Source organism: Haliotis cracherodii, unplaced genomic scaffold (assembly GCF_022045235.1).
Source record: "Haliotis cracherodii isolate W230 unplaced genomic scaffold, xgHalCrac1.p SCAF_6, whole genome shotgun sequence".
In the NCBI taxonomy this organism is placed as follows: domain Eukaryota; kingdom Metazoa; phylum Mollusca; class Gastropoda; order Lepetellida; family Haliotidae; genus Haliotis; species Haliotis cracherodii.
In genome coordinates this window covers 41,248,445-41,272,788 of record NW_027266319.1, presented here as the reverse complement: position 1 = coordinate 41,272,788, position 24,344 = coordinate 41,248,445, and the positions used below count along the sequence as shown (strand labels likewise).

Here is a 24,344-nt window from a genome sequence, read left to right as displayed (position 1 = left end):
AGAGAAAATATCTGAAAGATTGCACTATTGAAGTGAATGTTGGTAACAACAAAGTGATTAGTGCTAGTGTATTATCTTGTGCGCTATTGGAATATGTGTCCGATGTATGGGCGTGCGTCCTAAAAGGAACAGAATGCTATGATGTCTCTGTCCCAGACAGTAACGAGGCAAGGATTCTTGCAGAAACTGATGACTTGAAAATAGGAGGTACACCGATTAACTTCAGGTTACTTCATTGTGAAAGCGTCGTAGTATCATTCCTACACCTTCCACCCTACATTGATGATGAGGAAATTGAAAACATGTTGATCAAAAGGGGTATCACTTTGAAAAGTGATATTAAACACAGGACCCTGAAAGGCACTAGCATTTTTGATGGTACCAGGTATGTGCGCGTCGCTTTCCCCCCTTAGTGTAAATCCTTGCCATACTCCATGGGTTTCAACACATTAGATGGTTATCGATACTTTCGAGTGATTCATAATAATCAAGAACGATTGTGTTTTAAATGCAACTCGGGAGATCATATGGTTAAAGAATGCCCAAATACCAAATGCTTTAAGTGCAACGGACATGGCCACATTGCCAAAAACTGCAACACAGAAAGAAGACTTAAACGTAGTTGTGAACTATGCTCTCTACCTATTGGTAGCTGCAGCTGTTTCCTAGACGAGGAAGACAACGGTCAGTACAGCATGTCAGACGAGTCGGAGCAAGAAAAGGAACTAGCCCCTGAAAGGTCATGGGATGAAGATCCTTTGGATAATGATGATACATCTGTTGAGGACTTTGAGCCTGAAGAAAAGAAAAGGAACAAAGATGGACCAATAGAGGAAAAAGGAGAAGAAAATGAAGACGAAAAACTTGATCAAGCCTCTGAAATTCATTGTACAAATAACCGTGTTGGAGATGACATGGAGAGTGATGATAAGACAATGAGACAGTCGTTGCCTCAAGATGGACATGAAAATATAGCACCTTTTAAATGGAACAAATCTTCGAAGAAAAGAGGAAGAAGAAATAAAATACAACCCAAGATCACAGACTGTGTACTTCAGAACAATGACTTAAAAAATAAATTGAGAGAAAATAAAAAAGATGAACAAAAGAAGAAGAAAGAAGAAAAGGTTAACGATCGACGAGAAATATCTGGCGTGTCTGAGAACGGTGTATAAACTAACAATGTGTTTGTACATACATTTCATATTTATATTTGCAATGGTCACAACATGGTCATGGAATTTGAATGGACTCCGTGATGTCACAAAAATGCAAAATGTATTCTCTCTACTAACGAACTCCCATGTCAATATTGCCTTTTTGCAGGAGACCTTTTGGTCTGATGAATTCATTGAAAAATATAAATATTTATGGCCAGGAACAATTTTATACTCTAATGCTGGTAATGCTAGAAAAGGAGTTGCTCTTTTGATCTCTCCTGACTTTGAAGAAAAGGTGGCCATGCTTGAAAAAGACATTGATGGAAGACTACTAAAGGCGTCTCTATCTCTTGAAGATAAAACAGTGATTTTATTAAATGTGTATGCCCCAAACGATCCTAGAGAGAGAATACTATTTTTCAATGATTTAATGAAATGGGTTAATCATGAGCATTTAATTTGCGCTGGAGATTTTAATGAAATTCTTGATCCTTCACTTGATAAAGGTCCCAATAACACAACATTTAACATCCAAAGTAGCAATGTGTTAAACACCTTTCTTCACAAAAACAACCTAATTGATATATGGCGGTACAAGAACTATGACAAAAAAGAGTTTTCTCGAATACAGTCTGTATTAGGAGTTATTAAACAATCTCGGATCGATCTGGAATTTGTTTCAAGAAACCTTATTTCAAATATGATCAACTGTTACATTAGATATTCCTCTGTGAGTGATCACAATATTGTTGTATCAAGGTTAGACTTTTCTCCTATAGAAAGGGGTCCTGGTGTATGGATTTTTAATAATCAGCTTCTTGACGATTGCACATTCTATCAAAAGATCACTGAAATAATAGAAGAGGCAAAAGGGTGCCCTTTACTTAAAACTGAACCATTGATATGGTGGGATAACTTAAAATATCAGTTCAAAAAGTTTTCCAGGTATTATGCATCCAAAAAAAGCAATCACGAAAAAGCTGATTATTTTAAAATTCAAAATAAGCTTAGAATAGAATATCATAAGATATCCTCCATCCCTGGCTATGTATCTTCTGTTTTACAATTAATAGAAAATGAGCTGGAGACATACGAGATTAACAAATGCAAAGGAGCCATTCTCAGGTCAAAGGCCCAGTGGACGCTCGATTCCGACAGAAATACCTCATACTTTTTAAATCTAGAAAAAACAAAACAGCAAGCAAACTCGATCAAAGAATTATTCAGAGGAGACGGTACAATAGCCAACAACACAGAGGATATCTTGGATACTGCTCAACAATTTTACTCCTCTTTATTCACTGCTGAACACTGTAATGTAGAAAAACAACAGGACATTGTTAATAATATCAAGGACAAGCTTTCCGAAGATGAGAGGAATTCATGCGAAGTACATATTTCTCAGAGTGAGCTTACTGTGGCACTCAAAGGTATGCAGAAAAATAAATCACCAGGCCCAGATGGTCTAACAGTTGAGTTTTATTTAAAGTTTTGGAACATTTTATGCCCCTTCTTCATACAAGTTGTTGATTGTGTACACAAAGAAAACAGTCTTTCACGTACCATGAAAAAGAGCATAATTAGTTTATTTTATAAAAAGAAAGGTGACAAGAAAGACATTAAATGTTACAGGCCTATTTCATTGATAAATGTAGATTGTAAACTAATATCCAGAGTGTTGTCATTAAATTCTCTATACTGATATACATAGTTCTGTTAAATGCAATGGCCATTTGACGCCTTATTTTCCTTTAACTCGTGGTGTTCGTCAAGGAGATCCAATGAGCTCCATGCTGTACGTTTTGGTGTCAGAGCCACTTAATCTCCTAGTTAAGAACAATCCTGAAATCCATGGAATAAGTATCAACAATGACATTTATTCTTTGATATATCAACATGCTGATGACACTTCAATCACTGTTTCAGATGTCAACTCCGTCGAAGAAACATTTAGCACAGTTAACTCATACTGTGAAGGAACGGGAGCAAAAATCAACATAGAAAAATCAGAAGTTTTGTTGTTGGGTAAAAATAACCTTCGTGACTGTTCAATCAACGTCCCGGTTAAAATCAAAAAAGATTGTGTTGAAATATTAGGCATTTATTTCGGCAAGGATAAAGCAATGTGTGAAACGTTGAATTGGAGAAAGAAAATGGACAAAATTCAAACATTGTTAAATTCATGGTTACGTAGACAACTTACTCTACAGGGTAGAGCAGTTGTAATAAATATCCTTATGAGTTCCCGCTTATGGTATGCGTTTACTGTACTACCTGTCCCACAATGGGTTGAGCATAGATTTAATCATATGTTTAGTAAATTCTTGTGGCACAATAAAACTGCCAAAATAACATCAGATACCTGTATTGGTATTTGTTTAGATGGTGGTCTGAATATACCAAAGTTGTGTTTTAAAAAATATGCACTGAGACTTAAGTTGCTGATGGCTTTTGCTAATTCCCAGCTTAATTGTATTTGGAAACAAACAATGCTATATTTTATGTCACATCTTCTGAAAATGAACTTGGGAATTCATGTTTTATCTCTTGAACATAATAAGGGTGATTTATAAGACATAAGCCCATTTTATGCTGAGCTTTTATCTGCATGGAATGAAATTACTGGAGGGAAAAGACCCTTGCTTCAAAATGTAGATGATATCATGAATCAACCACTTTTTAAAAATCCATTAATTACTTTCAATGGAAAAACTCTTATGTTTCAATCGTTTATTTCAAGTGGAATTATTTGTATTAAACATATTTGTTTTGAAGTTATTCCAAAATTCATGTCCTCACAAATTATTGTAGACATTGTACGTGATACTTTACCTGAAATGGACAAAAACACTATACAACAATGCTATGCAATCATTTTATACGCGCTTCCATCAGAATGGAAAAATATCATTTTGTCTGATGTCGGCAAAAACCTTCCCTCTGGAGACATCTTCTGCACGATTGATGGACAGGACATGTCAGTTGAAGTTTTAACAGCTAAATTTTGCTACGAAATATTCAGACAAAAACACTTCAAAAAGCCAGTTGCTATTTCTTTTTGGAATAATATTGCTTTGGACATTAATTGGAAAGATATTTGGCTGAATGTGTGGCAGAAAGATAAATCAACAGACTCTATACAGTTGGATTTTAAAATTGCTCACAATATTATCTTTACATATGATAAACTGTGCAAAATTGGATTGTCAAACACTGATGTTTGTCCTGTGTGTCAAAATGAAACAGAGGACATTTTACATTTGTTTATCTTCTGCCAAGAGTTATCTTCCTTGCAATCTCTATTAAATGACATGTTGACAGATGTTTGTCAAGATTCAGGGTTTAGTCTTGGACAGTTAAATCTCTGGTTACTGTTCGGATTCCTGCCAGAAAAGAAGTTGTCATGTAAACCGTTCATGAACATTGTATTGTCAATATATCGCATTGCTGTATTTAAAAGAAGAGTTATTATGAGTCAGGAAACAATCTCATTTCACATGAAAGCTTTTTTCAAATCTTTGATTAAGCGGCATTTCAGCCTTTTGTTGTTTCACTATTCCAAAATGAATCAATTACATATCTTTATTCAAAGATATATAATGACCAATACATTTATCACATTAGATGGAAATGAGATTGTTCTCAAACCTCCTCTAGAATAGAAACATGTAACGTATAAAGAACGTGTTCAATCTGCATTCATCTTTTTGTATCTGTAAAGACGTGTTTAGATAATCAAATGTAAAAGACTATTTCTCATATTTTCTGTCTGTAGAATCGGAATGTTATACACTGCCACCCTACTTCTGTGATAACCATTTTATTTTTGTGGTGGCAGTGTCAGCACTGTCTGCGTTTGTATTATATTCCTGTGAATAAATTTTATCAAGAAAAAAAAAAAAAAAAGTATCCCCGCCTGTCACGCGGGAGACGCGCGTTCAATTCCCGGCCGGGGAGTACATCTTTTTAAGCTTAGATTTTTCAAGAACTATCCATCTACCCCTTTCTTCAGATTGTTGTTCGTCAATGACACCAATGCCCCTGCTTTTCTAATGGTTTTCTTGGTAATGGTTTACTCTCCATTTCTGGTGGGATTATGGAAATGTTAACAGTTAGGATGAAACAGTGGCAGCTCTTTGTCGCTCATAGATAAATTCACACCCAATAGAAATGATTATAAGCGTGTGCATGTCTTAACTTGGATGAGAGCTAGCTGCATGCCTTGCTCTCTACAGCTTACTATTTTTGTCTGTGCCTTTCAGCCAATCCTCGGTAGTATAGTGGTCGGTATCCCCGCCTGTCACGCGGGAGACCCGGGTTCAATTCCCGGCCGGGGAGTACATCTTTTTAAGCTTAGATTTTTCAAGAACTATCCATCTACCCCTTGCCTCCCTTGGTTTGAGAGGGTGGATGTGTTTACCTCGGCTCTCGTGACTGATGGTAAATTTACTTGTGCAGAGTATGCTATCCACACCAATATTCTGTACCCGTGTTCTACATTTGTTCTGGACAGATCAGACCGTATTGGACATTCATTATCTCGGATTTTGAGGTTGTTTGAGACTTTGTGTGTGCATTGTTTGCACTGCACGTGTTAAAATGGCGGCTGAAGTCCCGAGAAAAAATGGAATTGTTTATGTTGGAACAGTAACTGATTTTGAAGATGTGTTCTCGAAGGATACAACGATTATTGTTGATGTGGGAGATACATCTAAGATTCGTGCGGAGGCCGTTATCAGAGGAGCGCTGGAGATGGTGGGACATGTGACCGGAGTTGTGTTGAGAGGTGGGGATTGCTTTGAATTATCTCTGAAAGACGTTGTCGATGCAAAGCTACTAGTAGATGAAGGACTGGAAATTGATGGTGACATATATCAATGTAGCTTCCTATATAACCCCACCGTTATGGTTTCTTTCATGCACCTACCTGTTTACATCAAGGATTCAGATATAAGAGGCAAGCTTGTTAACAGAAATATCGAACTTCTATCACCAATTAGAAGGCGAAAATACAAGGGCACTGATATTGTCGATGGAACGAGATATGTGAAAGTAAGATTTCCCCCAGAGGTTAAATCACTTCCATACTCGATGAGTTTCGATACAGTGCACGGCCCCAAATACTTCAGAGTGCTGCACAATAATCAGATCAGGGTGTGCTACAATTGTGACTCTCCTGACCATGTCATGAGGAACTGTCCAGAAGTAAGGTGTTATAAATGTAAAACACTTGGGCACATAGCCAAAGAATGTACAGGGCGCACCACCTCAGACATTCACAACACCCCTGAAGATCACGCCTCACTTAGTGATACATTTAAGAGATGCACGATATGTGGCCTCCCTTCAGACAGATGTGACTGCTTCATTGAGCCCTCAGATCCTGCTCTGGATGATACAGAGTTGAGTGATGATAACACAGACACTGACAGCCATGAACCTGTTCCCACACCTGTTCCCACACCTGCTAGGTTCGGCAATCACTTCGCAGTTTTGAATGTGATGAACAGAGATAATGACGATGTGGCTAAAATGCAGGAGACCGATGATCCAAACACTGACAAACCTCATACGTCGGACGTGGCAACTCCTGAAACCAGTCAACCGGTATCCACAAGTGATGCCTACCAAACAGTTACTGGTAAAAGGAAAAAAAGAACTCTGAGACAAATTCAAATAAAAAATAGAAGAAAAGGACGCCCTGGAACCGATTCAGAAAATTAACATGAAATACCCATTTCTACTTACAACAGGACTCTTTGTCATGATTATTTCATCATGGAATGTTAATGGCCTCAGAAATATTGGAAAATTAGAAACTGTTTTTTCAACTCTTCAGGAATCTCACAGTGACATATGTTTTTTACAAGAGACCTTCTGGGATAACGACTTTATTGAACATTATAAACATATGTGGCATGGAAAACTATTTTACAGTAATTGTACTACAGAAAAAAGAAAAGGGGTTGCCATTTTATTTCATTCCAAATTTCCATATGACGTTAAACAGATCTATTCAGACATTGATGGTAGAATCCTGAAGGTTGTGTTTAAAATAGAAGATACGGAATACACATGTATCAATGTTTATGCTCCGAATCAACCTGGTCAGAGAATAGCCTTCTTTGATGAAATAACCAATTATTTTTGCAATGATAATGTAATTGCTGGAGGGGATTATAATGCAATTTTAGATGTGTACTATGACAGAGGTGTTAATATGAAAACATTTAATATAAAAAGTAGCAATCGTTTACAAACGTTATTGAATAACAAAAATATGTGTGATATATGGAGATACAGGAATCCAAACAAACGGGAATATACAAGACAACAAATTGTTGATGGTGTCATCAAGCAGTCACGTATAGATTTAATTCTCATATCTAGATCACTTATTTCTTTTGTTATAAATAGCTACATAAAATATTCAAGTATTAGTGATCATAACATCAACTGTCTTCATATCAATTTCAGTAAAGTTGAGAGGGGACCAGGTTTATGGATTCTTAACAATAAACTATTAGAGGATGCAGAATTTGTAAACGCAGTTCAAAATATTATTAATGAAAATGTTGTGTGCCAAACCTATCTATCAAAACCATTGGTATGGTGGGATTGTTTAAAGTACAAATTCAAAAGGTGCGCTATCTATTATTCATGCAAAAAAGCTAAGAGAGAAAAAAGTGAATACTTTAAACTTCAAAAGTCGTTACGTATTGAATATGAAAAACTTTCTAAATTTCCAAATCATGATATCACCCATATTCAAGATCTTGAAAAAGATTTAGAGCGTTTTGAGCATAGTAAATGTCAAGCAGCGATTCTTCGATCCAAGGTTCAGTGGTCTCTAGACTCAGATAAAAATACTTCATTTTTTCTAAACCTGGAAAAAAGTAAACAAGAAGCTAACAGTATAAAGGAACTTGAAACAGACAATGGGCTAGTTCAGTCCACTGAGGACATATTGGATCATGCATACAAGTTTTATTCTCACCTATATTCAGCAGTAGAAACTGACGCAGATAAGCAGGATGAAATTCTAGGTTTAGTAACTGATTGTATATCAGATGAAGACAGAAACAAACTGGATGTGGGTATTACTGGTGAAGAAATAACAACAGCCTTAAAGGGAATGAAGCGCCGTAAATCACCCGGTAATGATGGGCTTACGGTTGAATTTTATGTTACATTTTGGGATGTGTTGAAACCTATTTTCGTAAACATTGTGAATTGTATATTTCAGGAGAAACATATGTCCAGAACAATGAAAAAGGGCGTAATAAGTCTGTTTTTTAAGAAGAAAGGGAGCAAAAGAGATATTCGTAATTACAGGCCTATCTCACTTTTGAATATTGATTCAAAACTTATCTCCCGTACATTGTCCTTAAGATTAAAGACTGTTGTGTCTAAAATTATCTCCCCTGAACAAACATGTTGTATTCCAGGGAGAAACATATCTGATAATATTCACTCTATGAGAGATGTTATTGATTTTGCAGATGAGAATGAAGATCATGCTTATATTGTCACTATTGACCAGGAGAAGGCTTTTGATAGAGTTTCACATTCATTTTTGTTCAAAACACTTGAAAAATTGAACTTTGGTGATAATTTTATATCATGGATAAAGATTTTATACACTGACCTGAAAAGTAGTATCAAAGTTAATGGTCATCTAACACCATATTTCTCCTTAAGTCAGTCTGTAAGACAAGGAGATCCACTTAGCAGTTTACTGTATGTCATCATCAGTGAACCTCTTAATTTGCTTATTAAGAATAATGTGCATATTCATGGCATTAAATTATCTGACAATTGTACATCACTCTTATATCAACATGCTGATGATACTACTGTCACAGTATCTGATGTCCAATCTGTTTACAATACCTTTAATACAGTGAATGAGTTTTGTTTAGCTACTGGAGCCAGAGTTAATCTTTCCAAGTCAGAAGTTTTGTGTATTGGTACAAACCGCTTAAATCATGTTTCTTTTAACATTCCTGTTGCAGTAAAAACCGACTGTGTTAAAATACTTGGAATTTTCCTTGGCCCGGATAAAAACCTTTGTGACAAGGGCAATTGGCAAACTAAAATTGCTAAAATGAAATCATTGTTTGGATTGTGGTCACAACGAAATTTAACCTTCCAAGGTAAATCAATTGTTGTAAACACATTTATTCTATCTAAATGGTGGTACACTGTATGTGCACAACCAGTACCAATGTGGGCAATCAGGGAAATTGAAATGTGTATTTCTAACTTTGTCTGGAATAATAAAAATCCGCTTGTAAAGCAATCAAAATGTATAGGTCACTTTTATCAAGGTGGATTAGCACTCCCAAGCTTCAAGTTCAAAATGTTTGCCTTCAGAACAAAAAATATCCAAAAACTATTCAATCCACAGTTTCACTCATTATGGAAAAATACATGTTGGTTGTTCTTTTCCAGGTATCTAAACATGGGTCTAAAAAGTAGTATTTTCAGCATTGTTTACAACCAGGTATCGCTGACCCAGATACACCCGTTTTATGCTGAAGTGTTGTCAGCCTGGGATGCAATCACGTGCAGCAAGAGACATTTTCCAAGTGAGCACGTGGAGATCATGAACCAGCCATTATTTCAAAATCCGCACGTGCGTTTCCAAGGGAAAACGCTGCTCTTTCACTCGTTTATTGCAGCTGGAGTAGTTAAAGTTAAAGACATTTCTTACGAATTTATCCCTGGGTTTTTACCATGTTCTGCTGTTGTAGAATTAATTCAGGAAAAACAGAATGATGTACAATGTTCAATTATCGAAAATGCCTACAACGTTATTATATCATCTCTGCCTAAGGATTGGCGCAGGAGTATTATCACCAATACTCGGGATCTTAATCAAGAGGATAATCATGACATATATATTGCCATAAATGATGGTGTACTTTCGTCAAAAGATTTCTCTGTAAAGTTTAGTTATAGTTTACTTCAGAAAAGACATTTTACAAAGCCAACGTCTGAAGCTTACTGGGATAAATTTGCAGTCAATGTGGATTGGGAAAATATATGGAAATGGGTGTTTTTGACTGATAAATCTGCAGAACAAATTAATCTTGATTTTAAAGTGTGTCATAACATAATATATACTTATGACAAACTATACAGGTATGGAAGAGTAGATTCAAATGAATGCATTATATGTAAGCATGCTGTTGAAGACATTTTCCATATGTTTATTTTTTGTGATGAATTGAAGAATACTATCAACATTTTCAGAGATTTGTTCACTGATGTCTTTAAAAACACTGGATATACTTTAAATCAACTTGCAAGTTGGCTTCTCTTTGGATTTAATTCAAAGGAAGCTAAATCCTGTGAAGCAAGCTTCAATATTCTACTTTCGATTTATAGAATCTCTGTATTCAAGAGAAGAACTATTATGACACTTCAAAATACAAGAATAGATTTAGTAAAGTTTTTCAAAAGTTATACTCGACGGCATTTCAAGTTATTATGGGCGAAATATAAACGTGACAAGCAACCATATAAATTTATTGAACGGTATGTTCTCCCAGTCTCATTTCTACACGTTGATGTAGAAAGTTTAATCTTTAAACACCCTTTTGATAACAAGATTTAATGTTTAGCCATTTGAATGTAAAGCTATGATCATATTTCATATGCATTGTAACATTTTATTGTACATATTTCTATCATGAATAAACATTTTATTAAAGAGAAAAAAAAGTATCCCCGCCTGTCACGCGGGAGACCCGGGTTCAATTCCCGGCCGGGGAGTACATCTTTTTAAGCTTAGATTTTTCAAGAACTATCCATCTACCCCTTTCTTCAGATTGTTGTTCGTCAATGACACCAATGCCCCTGCTTTTATAATGGTTTTCTTGGTAATGGTTTACTCTCCATTTCTGGTGGGATTATGGAAATGTTAACAGTTAGGATGAAACAGTGGCAGCTCTTTGTCGCTCATAGATAAATTCACACCCAATAGAAATGATTATAAGCGTGTGCATGTCTTAACTTGGATGAGAGCTAGCTGCATGCCTTGCTCTCTACAGCTTACTATTTTTGTCTGTGCCTTTCAGCCAATCCTTGGTAGTATAGTGGTCAGTATCCCCGCCTGTCACGCGGGAGACCCGGGTTCATTTCCCGGCCGGGGAGTACATCTTTTTAAGCTTAGATTTTTCAAGAACTATCCATCTACCCCTTTCTTCAGATTGTTGTTCGTCAATGACACCAATGCCCCTGCTTTTATAATGGTTTTCTTGGTAATGGTTTACTCTCCATTTCTGGTGGGATTATGGAAATGTTAACAGTTAGGATGAAACAGTGGCAGCCCTTTGTCGCTCATAGATAAATTCACACCCAATAGAAATGATTATAAGCGTGTGAATGTCTTAACTGAGAGATTGTTGTCTCTTGGCGCATTACAAGCAGGGAACCGGACCGGAGACGAGTGACGTTTTTAACTATACCACATATCCCTTGGATATATTTTGAAACCACGAAGGGGTTGATTCTGAGAGGCTCTCCATCAACTCCTTCGACAACCAGAAATCGTTGCCACGATTCTACATTAAGTTCAGATTCATCAGAAGAAGACACAATCGATGTACCTTCTTTTCGTTTTTGTACGAGAACCAGTGAGCTGTGAGGTAGCCATAATGAAAGGAAAAGATTCAACACCCCTGCTCCCCATCCACCATGGAGCGTCAACAAGGACAGTGTTGAAGTGGAAACCGACTACAAACACCAGGGCTACAGGGGTGCTATACTCCAGCAAAAAGGGCGCAGGTAGCTAAAATTGTCAAACAGGAGACAAGTCAGGCTGGTTCTGCCGTAGACAGGTACCTGAAGACAAAAAGAACCCGGAGGTCAATAATGCCAGATTGGCCCATGAGCCACCGCCTTCTGGCATAGGACTCAAGGCAAAACATATTACAGGACATGATATTTAAGATTTGAATATGTCCTGATCAAAACCATTGCTTAACATTATAACTAAGTTGTCCATGCACAGGGCATGGCTTGACCAGCCAGTTTACAGAATCGGGCCCATACTACCACCCGTCTAGGCGAAGTTAGGGTCGAAGTGGCGTGTTGGGCAAAAGGAACACTGTTCCTGGCTCCAGTGCGCTCAACCACCAGAATCCCTTCTTCCACTGACACAGGGGCGCAACCCACAGCAAACAGGTTGCCCAATTTTGTCGCCTCATACGACAAGCATTCTACCCAGGGTCAAGCATTCACCACGAGGAGGTTGCTTTTTCACGAGTGCCCATAGTTAACGAATGCACAAGGCGCACCACCTCAGAAATAACGCCCCTGAAGATCATGCCTCACTTAGTGATACATCTAAGAGATGCACGATATGTGGCCTACATTCAAACAGATGTTACTGCTTCATTGAGCCCTCAGATCCTGCTCTGTATGATACAGAGCTGAGTGATGATGACAACACAGATACCGACAGCTGAGCCTGTTCAAACACCTGCAAGGTTCGGCAACCACATCACAGTTTTGAACGTGATGACCAAAGATAATGACAATGTGTCTAAAATGCAGGAAAACGACGATCCAAGCACTGACAAACCTCAGATGTCGAACAAAGCAACTCCTGAGACCAGTCAACCGCCATCCACAAGTAATGCATACCAAACGGTCACTAGTAAAAGGAAAAAATGAACTCTGAGAGAAATTCAAATAAAAATAATAGAAAAAAAGACACCTTGGAACTAATTCAGACAGTTAACATGAAATATCCATCTCTACTTACAACAGTACTCTTTGTCATGATTGTTTCATCATGGAATGTAGATATATTGGAATTTTTTATTTTTGCAGTGATAATGTAATTGCTGGAGGGGATTATAATGCAATTTTAGATGTGTATTATAAACAGAGGTGTTAATATGAAAACATTTAGTATGAAAAGTAGTAATCGTTTACAAACGTTATTGAATACCAACAATATGTGTCATATATGGAGATACAGGAATCCAAACAAACGGGAATATACAAGACATCAAATTGATGATGGTGTCATCAAGCAGTCACATATAGATTTAATTCTCTTATCGAGATCACTCATTTCTTTTGTTATAAATAGCTACATAAAATATCAACTGTCTTCATATCAATTTCAGTAAAGTTGAGAGGGGACCAGGTTTATGGATTCTTAACAATAAACTATTAGAAGATGCAGAATTCATAAACGCAGTTCAAAATATTATTAATGACAATGTTGTGTGCCAAACCTACCTATCAAAACCATTGGTATGGTGGGGTTGTTTAAATGTCAAATTCATAAGATGCGCTATCTATTATTCATGCAAAAAAGCTAAGAGAGAAAAAAGTGAATACTATAAACTTAAAAAGTCGTTACGTGTTGAATATAAAAATACTTCGTTTTTTTCTAAACCTGGAAAAAAGTAAAGAAGAAGCTAACTGTGTAAAGGAACTTGAAACAGACAATGGGCTAGTTCAGTCCACTGAGGACATATTGGATCATGCATACAAGTTTTATTCTCACCTATATTCAGCAGTAGAAACTGACGCAGATAAGCAGGATGAAATTCTAGGTTTAGTAACTGATTAAATATCAGATGAAGAAAGAAACAAACTGGATGTGGGTATGACTGATGAAGAAATAACAACAGCCTTAAAGGGAATGAAGCGACTTAAAGCACCCGGTAATGATGGGCTTACGGTTGAATTTTATGTCACATTTTGGGATGTGTTGGAACCTATTTTTGTCAACATTGTGAATTGAATATTTCAGGAGAAACATATGCCCACAACCATGACAAAGGGCGTAATAGTCTTTTCTTTAAGCAAACACCTGGAAATGGGTGTTTCTAACTGATAAATCTGCAGAACAAATTAATCTTGATTTAAAAGTATGTATGAAATATACACTTAGGACAAATTATACAAATATGGGAGAGTAGATTCAAATGAATGTATTGTGTGTAAGCATGCTGTTGAAGACATTTTCCATATGTTTATTTTTTCTGATGAATTGAATAATACTGTTGATATTTTCAGAGATTTGTTCACTGATGTCTTTCTAAGGTTATATTCGTCGGTATTTCAAGTCATTATGGGTAAAATATCAACGTGACAAACAACCGTATAAATTCTTTGAACGTTATGTTCTTCCAGTCTCATTTCTACAGGTTGATGGAGAAAGCTTAGTCTTTAAGCACCCATTTGAAAACTAGATATAATGTTTAACTATTACATGTACTCCTGTGATCATTATTAGTGCTTGCGTACTATGCGCTATTGGAATATGTGTCAGATGTATGGGCATGCGTTCTGAAAGGAACAGAGTGACGTCACAGTCCCGGACAGTAACGAAGCAAAGATTCTTGCAGAAACCTATGAAATTGCAAATAAACCCATCAGCTTCAGGTTACTCCATAGTGAAAGTGTTGTAGGTTCATTCCTACACCTACCACCTAATATTGACGATACAGAAATAGGAAATATGCTCATCAAAAGGGGCATCACTTTGAAAAGTTACATCAAACACATAGCCCTGAAATGCACGAACATTGTTCATGGTAGAAGGTATGTGCGTGTCGCTTTTCCTCCCGAATGCACATCTTTGTCAAGGGATTCAACACTTTAGACGGATATAGGTACTTTCGTGTGATTCACAACAACCAAGAAAGGTTATGTTGCAAATGCAAGATAACACGTTGTTAAAGAATGCCCAGACACAAAACCCTTCAAGTACAAAGGGTGCATTGCCAAACACTGTGACTTTGAAAGAAAACCAAAACGTATTTGTGGTCTATGGTCTCTACCTATTGGTACCGGCAGCTGTTTCCTTGACGAGGGTGACAGTTATCAGTCCAGTATGTCGGAGTCGAAGCTAGAAAAGGAAATAGCCCCGGAAAGGTCATGGGATGAAGATGCTTTGGATAACGATGATGAATCTGTTGAGAAACCCGAACACGAAGAAAAGAAGGAAAATAAAGATGGAGCAATAGAGGAAAAAGAAGAAAGGGAAACCTTGAGGTAGCCTCAAACATACCTTTTGCCGATAATCGTGTTGGAGATGTCACAGCAAGTGGGGATAACACAACGAAGCAATCTTTTCCTTGAGATGGACATGGAAATGTAACACCTGCTAAATGGAACAAATCTTCGAAGAAAAGAGTGAGTGAGTATGGTTTTATGCCGCTTTTAGCAATATTCCAGCAATATCACGGCAGGGACACCAGAAATAGGCTTCACACATTGTACCCATGTCGGGAATCGAACCTGGGTCTTCGGCGTGACTAGCGAACGCTTTAACCACTAGGCTACCCGACCGGCCCCCGAAGAAAAGAGAAAGAAGAAATAAACTACAACCCAAGCTCACAGACATTGTACTCAAAAATACATTGAGAGGAAATAAAAAAGATGAACAAAAGAAGAAGAAAGAAGAAAAGGTTAATGATCGACGAGAAATATCAGGCGTGTCTGAGAATGGTATATAAACTAATAATGTGTTTTTACATACATTTCATACTCATATTTGCAATGGTCACAACATGGTCATGGAAGGTGAATGGACTCCATTATTTCACTAAAATGCAAAATGTATTCTCTCTACTAGTGAAATCACACGTCGATATTGCCTTTTTGCAGGAGACCTTTTGATCTGATGATTACATTCAAAATTATGAATCCTTATGGTCAGGAACAATTTTATACTCTAATGCTGATTATGTTAGAAAAGGAGTTGCTCTATTGATCTCTCCTGATTTTAAACAAAAGGTTGTCATGCTTCAATAGGATAATGATGGAAGTCTACTAAAGGCGTCTTTATCGCTTGAAGATAAAAGAGTGATTTGGTTAAATGTGTATGCCCCAAATGAACCTAGAGAGAGAATACTATTTTTTAATAATATAAAGAATTTGGTTAATCATAAGCATTTAATTTGCGCTGGAGATTTTAATGAAATACTAGATCCTTCACTTGATAAAGGTCCTAAGAACACACCGTGTAACATCCAAAGTAGCAACGTTTTAAACACCTTTCTTTACAAAAACAACCTAGTTGATATATGGCGGTAAAGGAACTATGAACAATCAAGGATTGATCTGATAATTGTTTCCAGAGACCTTATTCCATGTGGTATCAACTGTTACTTTAGATATTCCTCTGTGAGTGATCACATTATAGTTGCATCAAGGTTCGACTTTTCAACAATAGAAAGAGGTCGTGGAGTATGGATTTTTAACAATCAGTTTCTTGAAAATTGCACATTCCATTAAAAAATAGGCACCCTTTTACTTAAAGCTGAGCCATTGATATGGTGGGATAACTTAAAATAGAAGTAAAGGTATAGTGCGAGACAGAGTCTTGCTGATATGACGAAAGATGACATTTTAGAAGAACCAAGAAGCCAAAGATGTTATTTCTGTCAAGCGCTTTTCTTCCAAGAGAAATGGTGAGGTCACTAAGACCAATACTTACTTGTTTACTTTTGGCCTTCCCAAAATTCCTGATTCATTTAGAGCAGGTTATTGTAGCATCAAGTGGATATGTACATCCCTAATCTACTGAGACGCTACAAGTGTCAGCATTTTGGCCATGGATCTAGAACATGTGATGACCAGGCTGCTCGTCACGATGTGGTGGCAACTGTGCAGACAGTACTGAAGGATCCCTCTTGTGTGACCTGTGTCGGTCATGTTTCATCTTCTAAAGTTTGTCCTGCATTCAAAATTGTTAAAATAAACCATGAACGGAACATCTCATTTCAAGACCTGAAGAAGATTCGTCTGGATGAAGAAGTTTGTTCAGTTCTTACTCTGCAGCTGTTTCTCGGCCAAATTCACAACCTGCTCCTCAACGCGTTTCACAGCCTGTTTCATTACTTAGCCGTTGCATGTCAGACAGGTTATACCTGAGGTGATCTCTCTATCTGCTGATTCAACAACTATTCTAGAAAAAAACATTTCACAAACAACTTCTCAAGACAAATCATCATCTCAGTCCAATCCTAAAACGCAATCCGAAACAAATGTAAAACAAGTCGCAAAAAACAAACCCGAACCCAGGACAGATTCATAAAAAACATATCAGAGTGGCAGAGCCTTAAAAGAATCAGACAACCAGATCCAATTATTTCACAAGTTGGATCGCTCGAGGATATGGATGTGTCCGACAACAGCCACCATAGAACACATAGATTTTCGCCCTCTAAGAAAAGCCGGGGTAGATCCCCAATTAAAATTCCGAATGTATTCGTACATTGTACAATGGAACTGTAGAGGACAAACGATTTACCATTTTTATTTCAAGATTTCAAACCATCAACATTATGATTGCAAGAAACATACCTAAAATCCACAGATAAATTCAATGTAAGACAATATGATTCCTACCATTGCTCTTCTCCTTCAGGTGAGAAAGCTACTGGAGGATCTTCAATTTTGGTGAGTCAGGGCACCATTCACAGCCCTGTTCCGCTCAATACCCCTCTTCAGGCAGTTGCAGTCCGTGTCACACTGCATATTTTAGTTTTCACTATCTATTCCGCCACCATTCTCTCTTCGGCAATCTGATCTTCAGGCACTTTATGACCAACTCCCTAATCCTTGCATTATCATGGTAGATTTCAATGGCCACAATCCACTTTGGGGAAGTGATCACACCAATACAAAGGGAAAGATACTCGAGGATTTCTTCTCAAATAATGATTTATCCATTATTTTATAATGGCTCTCATACATATCAACATCCTGCAACTGCTTCATACTCTTCTCTGGATTTATCCCTTGTAGAAGCCAATCTGTTTAATGAATGCGAATTGTCATGCCAACTGATGCCTCATAATCACCAAGATGAAATATACAAAGGCCAATTTATCTTCGTTTCACACATTATGCACTGCAAGAATAAAGCACGAGTTATTTCTATGTAACTGATCCTATTCAGTTTATTTTCTGATGAATCACATGTAATTGCTGATGAATGTATCCCGAGTTCCTCTTCTGTTCCACATATTCGTAAAACATGTTTTAACATTGACTGTAAACAAACTGGGAAAAAGGCAATATTCATTATCTCACACTTAAGAAAAATAAAAGACAGTCATGGCAAAACTATGGTCCTAAAATTAAATCATGAACAACTATTTCCTAAGGGTTAAAATTAAAGGAAAGGGGTCCAAATCTGGTGTTCACAATCTTAAGGATGGTGACACTCTTCTAACAGATAAATCTGATATTGCTAATAAATTAGGTGAAACATAAGCTACACATACCTCATCAACCAATTATGTACCAAAATTAATTTCAGAAATTTAATGAACAGCAGTAAAAAAGAAAACAGAATATGTGTATCTCTTAATTATCATATCCTTTTACATATACCTGAATCATGTTTGGAAACAATGTTAAATATCTTCGACAATATTTTGACTTCTGGTAATTTCCCACAATCATGGAGAACTGCTATTGTCGTTTCTATGCCTAAACCTGGTCGAGATCACTCCGATCCTTCTAATTACATACCAATTTCCCTTACCAGCTGTGTTTGTTAGACTAATGGATGTATGGTAAATAATCGTCTAGTTTGGTACTTGGAAACCAAAAATCTCATTACTAGCATTCAATGTTCAATGTGGTTCCCGGAAAAATCGAAGTATCATCGATCTTTTAGTACGTTTAGAATCTTATTAGAAACTTCTATGATAAATAAACAACATGCTGTATCTATCTTTTTCGATCTCGAAAAGGTATATGATACAACATGAAAGTACGGCATTTTAAAAGATCTTCGAGATTTGGGTTCAAGGGCTCGTTTGCCCCAATTTATGTGTCAGTTTTTAAAAGGCAGACATTCTCAAGTTCATATGAGTTCAACCCTGTCTGACCATTTCAATCAGGATCAGGGTGTCCCACAAGGCAGTATCTTGCCTGTCACATTGTTTATTATCAAGATCAATTGTTTATCACAAGGTTTTAAATGATTCAATTGATGGGTCACTTTATATGGATGATTTTGATATTTCTTGTCGTGGTAAAACATCCATATTATTAAAGGCAACTGCAATTATTTTTTTGAAATTCATAAATGGTCTCTTGAAAATGGTTTTAAGTTTTCAAAAGCCAAGGCCAACTGCATTAAGTTTGGTAGAAAATATAAGCCGCACGAGGACCCCGATTAAGTTTTGGATAGTGCTCATATCGAAGTTGTAAAAGAGGCCAAGTAAGAACAAAGAAGGTATTATTTTTTACCGTTACTTGACCCTTCTACCGCACATATATTATTTAAAGACTTAATGCCCGAAGGCGAGCCTGACCACCCAATCCCGTTAGTCGCCTCTTACGACAAGCATAGTCGCCTTTTACGGCAAGCATGGGTTGCTGAAGACCTATTCTACCCCGGATCTTCACGGGTCGGGTAGGGGATCGGGAAACCCTCCCCAACTGTACAGAACGCTCATCCGCTCTATACTTGATTACGGCTCCATCATCTATGGTGGAGCTTGTAAAATCAACTTTAAAAAAACTAGATTCAATTTGTCACCAAGGCCTGAGGCTTTGCATTGGAGCCTTTAGAACTTCTCCGATGCATAGTCTGCATATGAACCGTCACTAAAACAACGTCGCATTAAAATATCTTTACAGTACATTTCTAAATTGCATTCTAATAACTCCAATCCAGCATTCAATTGTGTTTTTAAACCTTTCTTTTAAGAACTCTACAATAAAAACTCACCTCTAACTCCACCCCTTGGAATAAGAATTCAATCTCATATTTCTGCAACTAAAATACAGCTTGAACAAATAGCCCCCACCCAACATGTGTTTAAACGTAAAGATGACGCTGATGAATACCTGAGAGTGTGACACCCTGTAGATACACCCTGGGTCCCCTTCGTTCAGAAACCGACCGCTACGACAATCTGCCAGTTGATCAGGACACTGTGGAATAACAGTGTCGTGGAGGACGAAGTGCTATTTGGATATGTTGTCCAGTTGACCACGTTTTACATGTTTAATTCTTTCCAGTATGCATTTTACCAAATTACATCTTTTTAAAAATAATTATCAACTTTTAGAACAGTTACTGTTTAATGTCCTGTAAAAATCTTCAAATCCTTTGAGCCAAACCATTTTTTTTAAAATTTATTTCACAGCACCGTAGAAACACATAGGAACTGCCGAGCAAAAGAAAGTATACACTTGAAAATTGGATTTATCCAAAAACAAATATTACTAGGCTGAACCCAGTCGCCGAAACACGGCAAACCTTGGGTCCAAAAACACAACCTATCAAATACATCGACAAAAACATGTCTTATTTGTTTCATTTTAGCAACCATCAAGCATGGGTGTATACTTTCTTTTACTTGGCAGTTCAGTTTATTTAGTTTTGCACAAAATAGTATCTCGTAATTCCATAAGGAATGGTTTATGTTCTACAAAAAAATTCCATTTTTGTATATTGTAGACTCAAGTGTGGATATATAAAATTTATATCTGTCTACCTGTATCATTCAGTTCAGTTTTGTCAGCATGGATTCGGGATAATTGCTCTGATTGGGAAACAACGAGCATCAGAATAGATACAATTAATTTTTCTGAAAGACAAGGAGTCTGACATTCGCAAAGTTTAATGAGCGTTGGGGCGTCAGGGCAATTTAAACAAGAGGTAGATGGAGGAACATGCTAGTCCATCAATCACCACTATAACTAGGGGTTTTTAGTTGGAGCCCTTCCTCTTTGTTTCCAGGACATTAGTGTTACCAGGTAAAACTGGAGTAAACAGAGGAGTCAATTAGTGTTTCAATCAGCAGATCCAAGCTCGTAGGATTGCAGTTGTGCCCAAGTTTAGAACCTCTTCAATGCAGAATTATCTCGATGAATTATACGATTTGTATGTACAAAAGACGCAGGTAGTAATTGCCAGCTGGTGACACGCTACATGTGGCTATGGAATGAGCAATAAACAAAGGCAGTTGGTGCATGTTTGCCTGGATTGATGGGTTGTGTTCACGTAAGTTATGCTTCTCTGGGAAATGGGTGCAACCACTGAACGACACGACCCGCAAGTGACGTTGCAATCTGTTGTCGGAGTCAGGACGTTCTTCCAACTTCTCTACAACAGACAGCCTCCGTGGTCTGGTGGATAGAGCGTCTGCCCGGAGAGCAGAATATCGCTGGTTCGATCACCTCTCGCGTCATACCCAAAGACGTAAAAGATGGTACTTCTTATTACCCTACCTGGCGCTCGGCTTTACGGGGATAAAACAAGGACCGTTCGACTCTGTATACTGTGTCCAAGTGGGGGTATGTTAAACTGCGGCATGGTATCTCAGTGGACTAGCATTATAAAACCGGTATTTTAGTCCTCGTCACTTGAAATAAACTGACGGCAAAGTGAAATTTTACCACTTTAAAAATGAAATTACCAAAATTTAATCACACAAATTCAAACTAATTCAATTCGTAAAAACACATCAACGCTCTATGCAGAAAGTGATGCACGTCCACGGCACGGCTTGTTTGTAGAAAATGCTTAAAAGTGAAAAACACGTGCGGATTGGGCAGCAGAAACTACACATGCAAAAATAGTACATAAATGATACCCACAGTAAAAGATAACCCACAGAAATGCCACGACTGACACCCGAACAACGCGAGTGGGCCCTTGGTATGATACCGATGGGAGCCACCTATGCCCACATTGCTAGAACTTTTGGTTCCTCTCCCGCGTTACTGTAACTAGGGCTTACAGACCTTCCAGAGGACAGTTATTGACATCGCAACATCGTCGTCAGATTGAGATGGGCCCGGACCGTACGTCTTTGGCAGCGACGTGACTGGCAGAAGGTCGTCTTCACTGATGAAAGCCGGTTCTGTCTGTTCACAGCTGATGTTTACCGCCGGATGGGAGACCGTGGGGTCAAACCAACTTCCCGCGAATCCTGGTGAATGTGGGTGAGCACAGAGTGTGTCCGAGATTGGCCTAGTTGCTCTTGAAGATTGGTTGGTTGGTTTGTTGTTTAACGCCGCACTCAGCAATATTCCAGCTATATGACGTCGGTCTGTAAATAATCGAGTCTGGACCAGACAATCCATTGATTAATATCATGAGTATCGATCCATCAAATGGAATCGATGACATACATCAACAAAGTCAGTGAGCCTGACCACCCGATCCCGTCAGTCGCCTCTTACAAGCACAGTCGCCTTTTACGGCAACTATGGGTTGCTGAAGACCTATTCTACCCCGGATCTTCACGGATCATCAATAATTAGTGAGGGAATTTGGTCTAACCCACATTAAACACTATTTCAGTTATATCTGGGCATGTCAGCTTGGTGCATGCGTTTGGTCTGAAACGTTTACCACTTTGGTGAAACCCACGTGCATTACGCATGACAAACCTAGAACATACGCAGGGCGAACACACGATCATATAGTTCTGGCATACCTTAGGGACGTAAGCTTATTACAGAAAATACTTGAGAGAAATTGTTATGCCAAAGCTGTCGTTTTCCAACATGCACAGTCTAGAATGAAGGGAATTGTACTTTAATTCATATAAAATACAATTTCGGCGCTTTGCGACCTTGGGCAATCAATTTCGAGTATTGCTTGTCAGACGTTCGACTCCGCATCTTTCAAACCAAGGCCTACCCGACAGTCGGTCCAAATTTTATAACCGATATAAGAACAGACAAAAACTCTCGTGTAGTTTCTCCAAAAAGCAATTAGATCACATCTAATACCTTTCCACAGTGTGGTCACAATTTTGATGATGGAGAATTACTGTAACGAAAACATTTTATACAGACGTAAAGCACTCGTGCTTCGTACAGTTTCTGTACAATCTGCTTCGAATGTGAAGGGTAGGGTTTGAGCGATCTGCTGTGTGTGGTTCATGGTCAGGCTCGCTGGCGTGGTTGATGCATGTCATCGTATCCCAATTCCGTAGATAGATGTAAACCACTGGGTTGTCTGGTCCAGACTCGACTATTTTCAGCCCGCCATTGCATAGCTGAAATATTGCTGAGTGCGGCGTTTAAAAACAACAAAACAGGCACTCGTCGTCTATCCACAGGAAAGGGAAAATTAGTTTATGTGTTTATGTGTAGTTTAATTAGTTTATGTGTGTCTGTGGTGTGAGGCAGTAGGTCATGTTGATGTGTGTCTGTGATGTGAGGCAGGAGGTCATGTTGATGTGTGTCTGTGGTGTGAGGCAGTAGGTCATGTTGATGTGTGTCTGTGATGTGAGGCAGTAGGTCATGTTGATGTGTGTCTGTGGTGTGAGGCAGTAGGTCATGTTGATGTGTGTGTCTGTGGTGTGAGGCAGTAGGTCTTGTTGATGTGTGTGTGTCTGTGTGTGTGTGTGATGTGAGGCAGGAGGTCATGTTGATGTGTGTCTGTGATCTGAGTCAGGAGGTCTTGTTGATGTGTGTCTGTGGTGTGAGGCAGTAGGTCATGTTGATGTGTGACTGTGGTGTGAGGCAGGAGGTCATGTTGATGTGTGTCTTTGGTGTGAGGCAGGAGGTCATATTGATGTGTGACTGTGGTGTGAGGCAGAAGGTCATGTTGATGTGTGACTATGGTGTGAGGCAGTAGGTCTTGTTGATGTGTGTGTGTGTGTCTGTGTGTGTGTGTGATGTGAGGCAGGAGGTCATGTTGATGTGTGTCTGTGGTGTGAGGCAGGAGGTCATGTTGATGTGTGTCTGTGACGTGAGACATAAGGTCATGTTGATGTGTGTGTCTGTGGTGTGAGGCAGGAGGTCTTGTTGATGTGTGTGTGTGTGATGTGAGGCAGGAGGTCATGTTGATGTGTGTGTGTGTGATGTGAGGCAGGAGGTCATGTCGATGTGTGTGTGTGATGTGAGGCAGGAGGTCATGTCGATGTGTGTGTGTGGTGTGAGGCAGGAGGTCATGTTGATGTGTGTGTGTGTCTGTGGTGTGAGGCAGGAGGTCATGTTGATGTGTGTCTGTGGTGTGAGGCAGGAGGTCATGTTGATGTGTGTCTGTGGTGTGAGGCAGTAGGTCATGTTGATGTGTGTCTGTGATGTGAGGCAGGAGGTCATGTTGATGTGTGTCTGTGGTGTGAGGCAGTAGGTCATGTTGATGTGTGTCTGTGATGTGAGGCAGTAGGTCATGTTGATGTGTGTCTGTGGTGTGAGGCAGTAGGTCATGTTGAT

General features: G+C 38.3%; 2 non-coding genes across 2 annotated transcripts; both read left to right on the top strand.

Moving 5' to 3' along the window:
- The first annotated feature begins 5,426 nt into the window (after nt 1–5,426).
- Trnad-guc (transfer RNA aspartic acid (anticodon GUC)) lies at nt 5,427–5,498 on the top strand. The gene has a single exon. It is a non-coding gene; the product is annotated as a tRNA-Asp (tRNA).
- A 5,751-nt stretch (nt 5,499–11,249) lies between these two features.
- Trnad-guc (transfer RNA aspartic acid (anticodon GUC)) lies at nt 11,250–11,321 on the top strand. Its single transcript has one exon. It is a non-coding gene; the product is annotated as a tRNA-Asp (tRNA).
- The last annotated feature ends 13,023 nt before the right edge of the window (nt 11,322–24,344 follow it).